This window comes from Ovis aries, chromosome 19 (assembly GCF_016772045.2).
Source record: "Ovis aries strain OAR_USU_Benz2616 breed Rambouillet chromosome 19, ARS-UI_Ramb_v3.0, whole genome shotgun sequence".
NCBI classification, from domain to species: domain Eukaryota; kingdom Metazoa; phylum Chordata; class Mammalia; order Artiodactyla; family Bovidae; genus Ovis; species Ovis aries.
Window position 1 is genome coordinate 23,365,670 of NC_056072.1, and position 14,175 is coordinate 23,379,844.

The 14,175-nt window shown below is 40.3% G+C and overlaps 1 protein-coding gene across 32 annotated transcripts in view; it reads right to left on the reverse strand.

Moving 5' to 3' along the window:
* LOC114108678 (contactin-4) overlaps nucleotides 1-14,175 on the reverse strand; it is a 1,043,928-nt gene that overhangs the window by 151,713 nt on the left and 878,040 nt on the right. The gene's annotated exons all lie outside the window — the stretch shown is intronic.

Sequence of the window (14,175 nt, forward strand, 5' to 3'; positions counted from 1 at the left end):
TAAAAATCATTTTTATAATCACCAAATTGAAATAAAAAGCCCTCTGCAAAACTACAGTCAGTATAAAACCACAGATCCTCAACCTGGGATGAAGAGCTCCCATTGCTTCATTCTTTTACTTGTTTTCTAGAAATTTGGGGAAGAGGATCAGATATATACTCTCCACTCTCATTGCCCCTCACCTTTTGCGTCTTCACCTTAAAAGCTCCCCTGGCTGATTTTTCCAGGGAGTGCAAGGCTTTGGGAGCCTGAAAAGAAGTTTCCTTGAGTGAAATTTGGGAGCCACTGAAACAGAAGAGACAGCATTCAGACTTCCAACCTAATTTATTTCCTCTTCAATTTGCATTTCATGGACTCCGTAGAATTGGCCATTTTCCCTGGTGACTTAGATGGTAAAGAGTCCACCTGCAATGCAGAGTTCAACGCCTGGGTCTGGAAGATCCCCTGGAGAAGGGAATGGCAACCCACTCCAGTATTCTTGCCTGGAGAATTCCATGGACAGAGGAGCCAAAAACATGCTGTGAGATGGATGGAGGGACAGATTTTTTTTTTTTCCTGTCAAGAGTCAGATTGTAAATATTCAACGCTTTGCAGGCCAGGTGGTTTCTGTTGCATCTACTCAACCCTGTCCCACTGGGGCACAAAAGCAGCCTAGACAATTTGTTCAAGAATAGTATGGGACTGTGTCCAATAAAACTTTATTTGTAGATGCTGAAATTTGAATTTCATCTAATTTTGATATGTTGTAAAATGTGTTTCCTTTTTTATTTTTGTCTTACCATTTGAAAATGTAAAACCATTCTCAAGCTTGCAGGTTGTGCAAACACATATGGAGGACTGGCTGGATGTGGCTGAGGGGCTGTAGGTTGTCAAGCCCTGGGTAAGAGAGTTTGGGGGAGAAAGAATAGCGTGTTGAAAAGTTTGTAGCAGGAAGAATAAGGGCATTTGAAGAACTGAGAGGAGGTCCACACAGCTCAGGAAGTCAGGTTGAGGAAAGAGTAAGAAAGAACAGTGGGGACAGGACAGCGGGAGCCTGACCAGTATACAGTCTTGCTGGTTATGTGATGGACTGTCTGCTCTGAAGCTAATGGGAAACCACTAATACAGTGTCACACCTGGCTTTGCATTAAAATCACGTGCGAGAGTTCAGAGCAAATTCAGACTTCTGGGTCTCATCTCAGAATTCCTTAGAAAGAATCTTTGGGCATAGAGTGGGATTTTTAAATGTAGTTCTGTTGGTCCTAATGCAGTCAGCTCAGCAGCAATCTGCATACTGAATTTGGGGTCTACCAGGAGTCGGGTGCCGGGGTCCAGCCCCGGTGGATCCAGGGAATTCGAAGGGTGGACGGCGTTGGCGTCGAAAGACTTGTTTATTGATTGATATAAGATTAGATTAAGAAACTATAGAGTAGTAGGAAGATTAAGTGGAGGAAGAGGGCTGAATAGCTTGGTTTACGCGGAAGACCAATAAAATTCCAGACAAGGAATTTGCACCATCTACGTTGGGCCACCGGCGCCCCCTTGAATATCTAAGGGTGCCTCGCCTTAAGCTCCCTTTTGCGCGGGTCTTAACAGCCAGGGCAAGTAAGTAGACCTGGCAAGCCTCCACGCCCCAGGTGGATATTCAGCCTGAAATTAAAGTAAAGAGCAAAGAGAGGGAAAGGAAGAGAAGAAGAGAGAGAGAAAGACATGGTTGGGGGGGGGGAGAGCCAGATTCCCAAGAAACCAGGCCGAGAGACTAGTTCGAGAAACTGGTCCGAGAAGCTGGTCCCATCCTTTATTGTTCAGAAGACCTTTTATACTTTTGATAAAACACGGAGATCAATGGGTAACACAAAATTATGTAGCGTCCGCAACCCAGATTCTTTCCGTATATCATTTTGTATACAAAAGGTCTCAGGTGATTTACATTATCTTCTGGCCAAGAGGCTTGTTAACACTTTTTGGCTCTCTTCCTTAATGAATGTTAATTTTGTTTCTCCTGAAGTGTTTTTCTTTAATCAGCATCTCCTTAAAGCATTAAAGTTACATCTCTATAGAACAAAGGTGCAGTGGGTTATAACAAAGAAGGTACTTAACTCAAAGATCTAATGTTGCTAATACCAGGTCTACTACTTGTTTTTCTATATACCAACTATATCTAAAAATAAAGGATATGAAAAATTCAGCAGCAAGCATTGACTCAACAAATGAAACTTTTAATCAGTCCTATTCTAAAGATTTTGACTCTTCGGAAGCCCCTACATTCTTAGGATATTTTAAGCTTCCTGTGCCTCTTGAGGTCAGGAGGCCTCAAACAATCACATGCGCAGCTGTACCGAGTCCTGCAGGCAGGCTAGAAAGCCATCAGAGGGTTTTTTGGATTGAAACACTCTTTCAAATGCAGAAGACTATAGCCCTGAATTGACTTTTTCCAGAGAATGTCAGCAGAGTGGAAAAGCAGAGCACAAAAACCGGCAGATTTTTGTTGGGGTACATGCTTAGGAATTTCCAGAGGGTCCCTGAAGTCTGAGCACGCCTTGTGTATGTCAGTTTCCTTCCTCATGACCTTGTCACGGGCGGGATTCCTCACACTGGCTCCCAGCAGTCGGGGGCACTCATGTGCTCAAAAACACATGGCATCTTTACTCATGGGCATTTCAGACCATTATGGGAAATAAAAATTAATAAAATAATCAAACTCACAAACACAAAATTTATAAGGAAGGGAGGGAGGGAAGGAGGGAAGGAAATAGGGAAGGAAGAAGGGAGGGAGGGGAGGAAGGAAGGAAAACAGGAAGGAGAAAGAAATCCACAGTCCCAACTTGTAGGGAAATCACTGTTAACACTTTAGTGGAGATTCTCCCAGGCTTATTCTTTGCATGTCTATCAAAATATGGATATGCATATGTGTGTTGAGACTACAGGATGATATTTTATATACTGTTGAAAAATCATACCTTTAAAAGATGAATAGTCTCTTTCCTTTAAACCACTGTAGAAATTCTCTCCCTTTTTAAATGGCACCTGTAGAACTCAGATTTAAATTAGGTTGTTCATGTGGCTCAGATGCTCAGATGTGTCCTACTCTTTGTGACCCCCATGGACTGTAGCCCACTAGGCTCCTCTCTCCGTGGGATTCTACAGGCAAGAACAGTGGAGTGGGTTTTCATTTCCTCCTTCAGGGGATCTTCCAGACTCTGAGACTGAACCAGGGTCTCCTGCATTACAGGCAGATTCTTTACCACTAGCGCCACCTGGGAAGTATATATACATATGTTGTTTTATATATATATAGGTTGTTCATAAGCTCAAATGAATCTGTACAAAGGAAGTGTGTGACAAATGTTTATTGAATTTAATTAATGGGGGTTGTGATACGGGAAGTTTCATCTTGTGAAAGATTTGAATACAGGCTGGTTCCAAACAAACCCATTAAGAGGTTAGCTGAACAGCTGCAAAGTCCATACACAAGACAGTAAGGGCAGAGAGTAGGACAGGGGCAGGGGACTGACTGACAATGAATGCTGAAGAAACCTGGAAGGATTTTATCATCAGGTGTTGTCTTTAGATTGGGAACCTAATTTTAAATACTTCCATATAAAAATTCAGTTCTCTTGCCAGCATATCCTTAGGCATAACCAATAACCATGAGCACATGAATAGACCAGGTGGTAGGTAGCTTCTGCCTGAATTTGGGCATCACTTTAATTCCTGATCATAACACAACAAGATATAACTATACTGAGGCAGAAAAGACTGGTGACTGAGAGCTAAATTTACGGAGTCTCCACAGGACAGGGTCTGTGCACCATTAACACACATTTAAAAAACAAATGTCTCTAAACTCTTCTGCAACGACTCTTCAGGGGAGCTCAAAGTCGTAACTATTTTATGCATGGCTCTAGGAGAGACAAACGGAAGGAAAGGGAGAAAAGTTCCAGGTCTGAATTGGAGAGTAAGATAAGCTCAGTCTATTTCCATGACTACACATGCAAAATTAAAATGAAATAGTATTACCAATAAGCGGGGCAACAGATTCTATCTAGAGCAATGATGCTCGCGTTGCTTTGATGTTGTTTTGCCTCCAAGGCAGGATTTCCATTATTATGGAGATGAACTGCCTCTAATTCTTGCAATAACATAATTGTTCCCCAGGGCAGAATTCCTAATAACAGAGCTATATGGCTCTGCAGCAACTGTAAGAGATAGCCTGAGGGCGAGTTTCTCATTAGGAGCACATATATAGACACTCTGCCTCCAGAAGAGAAACAGAATGCCTGAAGCAATAAACTTTCTTTTCTACGCGAGGATTCGATCAACCTTCTGGGCAAATACCTGCCGTCGCACGTGCTCTGCCCCCCAGATTGCCAGTATCTTTAGCCCAGGGTTTCATACCTTATATACAACATAGAGTTCTGCTGCCCTGTGCTTAGAGTTTCTTCCACATATTACATGAATTTCAACTCTTCCAAAGACTTCTGGGGACAGAGGCAAATTAGTAGGGCCATGATCTCATTCCCCTGTGGCAGAAGACTGTGGGGTCTTTAGTCAAGACACAGGAGTTTTATTCCTCTTTGGTATGAACCTGGAGAAGGAAATGACAATCCACTCCAGGACTATTGCCTGGAAAATCCCATGGACAGAGGGGCCTGGTAGGCTACAGCCCATGGGGTCGCAAAGAGTCGGACACGACTGAGCGACTTCACTTCACTTGGTATGAACAGTCTCACAGAATGTTAGACTTGATCTGATTATACTGTGGGCCTAAACATGTATTTCAGTCTGGGAAGAAATGCCTAAGAACATGGACAATTATACCATTTCACTGTGTCTTTGAAACATGTCCACAGTGGCCTCAAAGTGCTCGCCTGAGGTGATGTTAAGGTTCCTCAAAGCAGTGGTCTTCTTTGAGCCATTATTTTGTCATCTCTTGGAAGCAGCAAGCAGTTGCTCCTTCTTGAACCTTTCTGCTCCCTTGGTTTCTGTTTCCTAGGTTCTCCCACATCTCTCAATCCCCCTCCCAGGGGGCTCTGCTTCCACCCACTTTTTGCATGTGGCCATTCCTTAAGGTTGCTTTCTTTGATTCACAGGTGTTCTCATTCTACACAACTCTCCGGGTGTGCTTATCCACTCCACAGCTTCTCATCGACTGGTGACATCTGGGTCTCTGTCTGTACTCTCCCGAACTCAGACCCACCTTTCCTGTTGGACATTCATTCACTGAACACTAAATCTGTACCAGGCACCATCCTAGGTGCTAGCATTACAGAAAAGGACAAAATACAAAGGGCCCCTGGTTACCATGAAGTAACCTCAAAGTAGAAGAGGAGGGTGAAGTGATCTGATGTGAGGACTCTACTGGACTGGACTTGCTTTGCTAGCTCCAATGATGGAGGAGGGGGCTATGAGCCAAGGAATGCAGGTGATTTCTAGAAAGCCAGACACTGATTCACCCCTAGAACCTCCAGAAGGAATGCATTACTTAAGGATATAATAAGAGTATTTATTTCTTTATCAACACTATTTTGATTCTAAATGGCAGATTTAATTTTGGCTTTCAGAAATACATTGAAACAAATGTGTTATTTTAATGCAAGGGGAATAATTTCTGACTTATGACCTCCAGGGCTATAAGATACTACATTTTTATTGTTTAACACACACACACACACACACACACACACACACACACACACACACTTACCATTCTCTGTCTTCACAGAATTTACATTATGATTAAATGGAGAGGGAGGAAGACAGATATGGAAAAAAGGCAAACATGCAGCATGTTAGAAGGTAGTAAGAACTATGAGAATTATAAAGCATGAGAAGAGGATGGTGGTGGAGTTTACAATTTGAAATAGGTTTGAGGGAAAAATCTTTGCTGAGAAAGTGACATTGAATGGGAATTTCAATCTGAATGTGACATCACCACTTGAAGGCACCTCAGATTTCACATGTTAATACTCATTTCTTTATCTTCCCCTCTCAAACTTAGTTTTTTCTTCCTAGTACTGTGGTCAATAGCTCTACCATCTATCAGCTGCTCAAGTTAGAATCTTCAGTTCAGTTCAGTCTCTCAGTCGTGTCCGAGTCTTTGTGACCCCATGAATCGCAGCACACCAGGCCTTCCTGTCCATCACCAACTCCCGGAGTTCACTCAGAGTCACATCCATCGAGTCAGTGATGCCATCCAGCCATCTCATCCTCTGTCGTCCCCTTCTCCTCCTGTCCCCAATCCCTCCCAGCATCAGAGTCTTTTCCAATGAGTCAACTCTTCGCATGAAGTGGCCAAAGTACTGGAGTTTCAGCTTTAGCATCATTCCTTCCAAAGAAATCCCAGGGTTGATCTCCTTCAGAATGGACTGGTTGGATCTCCTTGCAATCCAAGGGACTCTCAAGAGTCTTCTCCAACACCACAGTTCAAAACCATCAATTCTTCGGCACTCAGCTTTCTTCATAGTCCAACTCTCACATCCATACGTGACTACTGGAAAAACCATAGCCTTGACTAGAAGGAAGCTTTGCTGGCAAAGTAATGTCTCTGCTCTTAAATACGCTATCTAGTTTGGTCATAACTTTTCTTCCAAGGAGTAAGCGTCTTTTAATTTCATGGCTACAATCACCATCTGCAGTGAGCCCCCCAAAATAAAGTCTGACACTGTTTCCACTGTTTCCCCATCTATTTCCCATGAAGTGATGGGACCAGATGCCATAATCTTCGTTTTCTGAACATTGAGCTTTAAGCCAACTATTTCACTCTCCTCTTTCACTTTCATCAAGAGGCTTTTTAGTTCCTCTTCACTTTCTGCCATAAGGATAGTGTCATCTGCATATCTGAGGTTATTGATATTTCTTCCAGCTTGTGCTTCTTCCAGCCCAGCATTTCTCATGATGAACTCTGCATATAAGTTAAATAAGCACAGTGACAATATACAGCCTTGATGTATTCCTTTTCCTACTTGGAACCAGTCTGTTGTTCCATGTCCAGTTCTAACTGTTGCTTCCTGACCTGCATTCAGGTTTCTCAAGAGGCAGATCAGGTGGTCTGATATTCCCATCTCTTTCAGAATTTTCTACAGTTTATTGTGATCCACACAGTCAAAGGCTTTGGCATAGTCAATAAAGCAGAAATAGATGTTTTTCTGGAACTCTCTTGCTTTTTCCATGATCCAGTGGATGTTGGCAATTTCTGGTTCCTCTGCCTTTTCTAAAACCAGTTTGAACATCTGGAAGTTCACGGTTCACGTATTGCTGAAGCCTGGCTTGGAGAATTTTGAGCATTACTTTACTAGCATGTGAGATGAGTGCAATTGTGGGGTCGTTTGAGCATTCTTTGGCATTGTCTTTCTTTGGAATTGAAATGAAAACTGACCTTTTCCAGTCCTGTGGCCACTGTTGAGTTTTCCAAACTTAGAATCATAGGAGTCACTTTCTTTTTCCCTTCCTTCTTTAAAAAATATCTCTGCTTAATAAGTCATTTAATTTAAAAATAAATCCATCTGTCTTCCCTCCTATACTATCAGGAGACTGACACTGAAGTCCTTTTGGTTTTCATTTTAGCATACTGCCTGAAACTGGTCTCTCTCTGTTCCTAATCTTGTTCTACTCTGATTCTTTCTCCAGGTTGCAAGCAGAGCAACCCTTCTGCAGCACGTATATGACGGTGCACTCTCTTGCATAAAATCCTTCAATTTTCTCTGGGAGTTCAAGTCTAAACTCTACAGACATTGAATTCAAGTCTTCCACAACCTATTGTTGGCCTACAAATCCAATGATCCTTCTAAATATATCATCTATGATTGAAAAACATATTGTTATTTTGCTACTGGGCCCGTGCACTAATCTAAGAGCATCTTGAGGGCTGGGTTTATGTCTCCTCCTTCTCTCTCTCCTCAGTGCCAGGCAAAGGGCTCAACATATGGCAAGCACTGAATGAATGCTTTGTTCATTGATCAAAGTCTATGTTGGCTAGTTTGGCAGAATAGTCCTTCTGCTGTTCAGAAACCATGCCTGTGAGATGCAGGCTGTAAGTTTCAGATTCTTTCTGGAAACATTCAGTGGCATATCTATACTTAATTATTATCCATTAGCTTGACATAATGTATTGGCCTAACATTTAAAAGGAAAGAGAGACATTTTTAAACATGAGTAAGAATAAGAAGGCTTTATTTACACATGGTTAACTAAAGTAACATTTCACTAATTTCTTCAGCTTCAATGAGAAATAAAATATTTTCTCTAAGTGAATTTTCCAGACTACTAGATTTATCCCTTTAAGCACTAAGTTAATTGTTTAAAATAATCATTGGGAGGGAGTGGTTTTTCTATGATGTATACTTGTTTGCCTTACTAATCTAAGCTAACTGAAGATGTTTTTTTCCTCTTTAGGGACACAGTGTAATAATAATCATCAATCTTTGCTACAGAGTTCAAGATACTTATTCCCTTATTAATACTGTTTTAATTCTGAATGGCAGATTTAATTCTGGCTTTCAGAAAGACATTGAAAGAAATGTTTAGGACAGTAAGAGGATGTCAAATAACATGATAAAAAGAACATCAAGATTTGGACTTGGAAAATAATTGAAAGATGGCTTGAGAATAGCATGTCAGTATATAAAGGGAAGAGGCATGATAGAAGAGAATTAGATTTTTTCTTAATATAACTTCAGAAAGCAAAGCAAGAAACAATGAGTGGAAATTACAAGGATATTGGTTATGAAGAAATACTCTAAATATTAGTCAGGTCCTCATGTTCTTTTTTTTTTTTTTTTTTTTTTTAGACATGGGGCTTTGCTGGTGGTTCAGAGGTTAAAGCATCTGCCTGCAATGTGGGAGACCTGGGTTCAATCCCTGGGTCAGGAAGATCCCCTGGAGAAGGAAATGGCAACCCACTCCAGTATTCTTGCCTGGAGAACCCCATGGACAGAGGAGCTTGGTGGGCTACATACAGTCCATGGGTCTCAAAGAGTCGGACATGACTGAGCAACTTCACCTTCACCTTCATGTTAGACATAACCAGGGATGGTGAGGGTCCACCCATGGTGGGGTTCCCTGTCTGGGAATAGAAGCTGAGCTCCATGACTAGGGTAGGAATTGGACACTGCTATTGCCTGTCCAGTTACTCTTCTTCTGGTTGTAGGACCCTGTGTTTCTTTGGGGAAACCCCTGTCCCATTCTCAGTCCTCAAGGTCTTAGGTGGAGCTTCCCCAAGTGCCTCTTAGGATGGCATATGATCATGTCCTTCTGATCAGTGCATCATATCCCCTTGAATGTCAGTGGTTCAGGGAAGATCACTGAACAAGGCAGGTTTATCCCATGCCATAAGCATCTATTCTGCAGCTGTGAGAAGTTAGAAAAAGAGGGAAAGCATGGTGCTACCAGCAGCCATCCTACCAACAGGAGAGGCGAGCCCATCTGAAAATGGAGCCAAAGTAGAGGAGCCAGCCAGTACCGCTGTCACTGTGTGAGCGCCTGAACCCAGGCACACCTCGAGTCACAGCCTAGCCCTGGTCTTCTCAAGTGTGGAGCCAATGAACTCACTTTGTACTGAAGCCAGTTCTGAGTTGGGTTTCTGTCACTTGCAACCAAAAGAGCCCATGTGAGTTGGTTTCATGTCTCCTTATGATTCTAGGGGCCTAGGTTTTTATTAATGATTCTGTCATTTCTAAATTCTGATGTTTTTGTTTGTAATAGATCAATCTCATCTGCCTCAAATGCCTTCTGTCCAGAAACAGTAAACAAAATCATCAACCTTTTTCAGTTACATGGCTTAATTGCTCAACGAATCCAAATAATTCCACTGCTTTGGTGGTGAGTAGAGGCCTCTCCTGAAAACTAAAGTACTTGGGTCTTTGTGACAAACCATCTCTGTGTTGGTTTGATATCAAATGCCTGATATTGCCTTTACTCTGATAGCTGGATAAATACACAAGAAAACCAAAAAAAAATTTAGCCTTATGGATACACTGCCTACACAATAATGAAGTTATAAAAATTAAAGATTAAATCTTTAATTTAGATGATTGGTTTAATATACATGAGGCCAGTGTAAATATGATTTAAATCTCTAAAGCCTTTAAAAACCAAAGTAAGCACATACAAAAGTATTTTTAAAATTGTTCACATGCTAACATTGAACTAGTATTTCTGCATCCATACCCATTGAGGTAACTATAACACCACAATTTGAATAAGATCAAACTGTAAACATTTTAAAAAATGTTGCTTCTTATGCTTTTGTTGTAAACTCATTTGCAGGCAGCTGATTAGCTAAATTTAAAATTAAAAATCACTTAAGTAATGTTTGGCTAAGTCAAACTATAAGCTCTAGGGAGAACGGTAATAAAAAGTGGTGCTTGATCATACATTTGGTTCCACTGAAACTTGGTTTATAGCAATATTCCATAATTTAGATTAATAATCTCTTATTCAAATGTTAAAGGCCATCATTCAAAAGTCTACAAATAACAAATGTTGGAGGGGGTGTGGAGAAAAGGCAGCCCTCCTACACTGTTGGTGGGAATGTAAATTGGGGCAGCCACTACAGAAAATGGTATGGAGGGTCCTCAAAAAAAAACAACAAAAACCTGAAAATAGACTTATTGTATGTTCCAGCAGTTCAACCCTTGGGCATATACCCAGACAAAACTGTAATTCAGAGAGATACATGCACCCCTATGCTCACTAGTAGCACTACTTCCAGTAGCCAGGACAGGGAAACAACCTGTGTTCACTGACAGAAGAATGGAAAGAGAAGACGTGCTACAGGAACTTCCCTGGTGGTCCAGTGGCGAAGACTTCACAGTCCCAGTGCAGGCAGCCCGGATTCAATCCCTGGCCAGCTAACTAGATCACATATGCTGCAACTAAGAGTTAGCACGCCGCAACTAAAAAGCATGTGCACACCGCGAGAAGACTGAAGATCCCACCTGCCACAACTAAGACCCAGCTCAGCCAAATAAATAAATAAAATACTTAAAAAAAAAAAGATGTGGTACACACATACACACGATGGAATATTACTCAACCATCAAAAAGAATGAAACAATGCCATTTGCAGCAGCAGGGATGAACCTAGAGATTATCATACTAAGTGAAGTAAGTCAGAAAGAGAAAGACAAATATAACATGGTAGCACCTATACATAGACTCTAAAGTCTGATACATCGACTATCTATGAAATAAAAACAAACTCACAGAGAACACACCTATATTTGCTAAGAGGGAGAGTGGGCAAGCAAGGGAAGGAATGGGGGTTTGGGATTAGCAGAGATAAACTATTATATATAGGATGTATAAAACACAAGGTCCTACTGCATAGCACAGGGAATTATAGTCTGTGATAAACCATAATATCCTGTGATAAGCCATAACGGAAGAGAATATGAAAAAGAGTATGTATAACTAAATCACTTTGCTATACGGAAGAAATAAACGCAACACTGTAAGACAAGGGAAAGGCTACTTACTTCAACATTCTTGCCTGGACAATCTCATAGACAGAGGAGCTTGGCGGACTACAGTCCATGGGGTCACAAAGAGTTGGATATGACTGAGTGACTAAGCATGTTATATTATATTGTAAACCACCTATACTTCAATAAAATTTTTAAAAAATCACTCAAATGTTAATGGCTTGCCTTTTGATTCTTAGGATTCCACGTCTCAAAAGAGAATTACAAGTCTGTATATTGGAAGCTATTACTCAACACTGTACATAGTCAAATTTTTCCTTTTGTGTTGTTCTAGCAATGTCAGTCCTTTTCTAAAATAGGAATTCTAAACTTTTCACTTATGAATCCTATATATGATTGCTTTTCTTTATTTATCCACTTACTTATGTTTCTCTTTTATCAAAAAGACAGAGGAAAATGGCAGAATTTCTTCTCTGTCAACAAGGAAATATCAGTAATATCTTTCTTATTTTTTACCCTTTTCAGAAATTATAGGAAATTCAGTTGAATTTATCTTTCTCGTACTTCAGCAGCCCATGGAGTAAACTTGGTCCGTGGACGTGTGGCCCATAATGTTCTAACGTTAAGTTTTTTAATATAAACTTATTGAAAAAATAAAAAATGAATTACACCTGGTCAACTTTCAAATTCATTTTCATGATGAAAATCAATCTATCTGTTTAATACACTGTGAGAGAGGTGGAACCGAGAAAGAGGACAGTGAGGAAACAGCACCTATGGGGATAAAAAGTGCTAACACGGACAGTTTGGGTCGTGCCTGGTGATGGCGGAGGTGGAAGTGTTAAAAACCAGGACCTGAGAAATGATGGGGAGTTTCCTTGCTTTAAAGATACCTTCAGTGCCATAGCAATGTTGAGTCTATATCTGAACCCTATCAATCAAGTCAGAAGAAAAAATTTAAAAAGTTGGAGAGAGATAAGCTTTGTGGTAAGTCAAATGATAGAAGAAGTCAAATTCACTTATTAAAAGTAATTCTTGGTATATCATTTTCCCAAAGTTAATTTAAACAACCTATAGCAATGATTAAATTATAGTCATGTTGAGCAATCATTAATACTGTTCAAAAAGTTAGGCTGTCCTTTTTCTTCTAGGCACACAGATAGACTGAATTTCCCTGTTGGGCTGAATTTGGGAAGAGCCAAGTGACTTCTTTTGGCCACCAAAACATGAGCAAAAAAGAAGTGCTTCACTTCACATGTTTACCACCCTCTTTTCTGTCTTCCCTGTTGGCTCAGAGGATAAAGCATCTGCCTGTAATGTAGGAGACCTGGGTTCAATCCCTGGGTTGGGAAGAGCCCCTGGAGAAGGAAATGGCAACCCACTCCAGTATTCTTGCCTGGAGAATCCCATGGACAGAGGAGCCTGGCAGGCTACAGTCGACAGGGTTGCAAAGAGTTGGACACAACTGAGCGACTTCACTTTCTTTCTTTCTTTCTGTCTGCAATTTAAATGTTCCAGAGAGTGCTATTCTACCAGCCTAGGCTTTAGAGAGCAGCAAAGCCCCCAGCAGACCTCTGGTGGGCATGCAGTGTGGATAAGAAATTTCCTTTTAAGACACTGTAGGGTGCTTGTGACAGCACCGAATTTTATTAGCCTCTCCTGGATTGATCTTCCATGTTATTCAAACCTCACTCATTCATATATCTTTTTTTCATATTATTTTAAAATATTTTTCTTCATATCAATGTTATATTAAAACTTTTAAAATGTAGCCTTAATCTAACAATGTATGTGGTACATAAAATAAGAAACTGTGCTCTCAAGTTCAACTTTGGCTCCAGATTTGAATGTCAGGTCAGTAATCAGTAAACTATACCACTTTCTTGATATAACAGAAATCAGAAAGAGACACATATTATGCATTTACTACGTATGAATACACCCTCTATAAACCATATTGAGCTTGCAAAAATCATTAATAAGGACAACATCATCAGTGTGATGATCTACTTTGCATATGTAAATCCAAAGGTGTACAGGTGTTAAAGTTGATACGCACACATTTTTACAGGCTTCCCCATGACATCTTTGAGTACTTGACCTTTAGCATCAATTAAAATCATTATGTATACAGCTGGTAAATGTTATCTTATGCATGACGGACTCATGCACAATTACCATTTTCCAACAGATCTGAGCAGATTACAGAAAGGCGTGGGAGATATTTTATAGAGGTAACAGCCAAGAAAAGGTTTTAAGAGATACCTGCCCCAAACAACCCATATAATTACACTGCATAAAAGAACATGCATTATAAACATAATTCATGTATAATAGGAAACACACATTTGAAGAGTTTTGCTATCAGAAAAAAAAACTTTTCAAAAATAAGTTTGATATAGAGTTCTTAAAAAGACATGATTAAAATAATAAAAGCCATGTTATTTGAAAATGAGTTCTAGAACTAAAGACAGTTTCAAAAAAAGGAAGAGATTAACAAGAGACATACTAGACACTGCCAAATATTCGAGGGGTTGCCATAGCAAAGAAGAACTGGAATTACTTGTTTATGGGGGAAAAAAGGAGGTATTAATAGAATGGAGGAAGATGGGCAATCTTACAAATAAATTTTAAGCTAAAATTAAAAAAGGTATTTCCAGTTGCACATCTTTGGGCAACTCCAACAGCCTTCAACATGTGGGATCATGTGGTCTACCTGTGCCAGAAAGGGTTTCTAGAATCTTGATATGAAGACCTGCTAATTTACAACTCT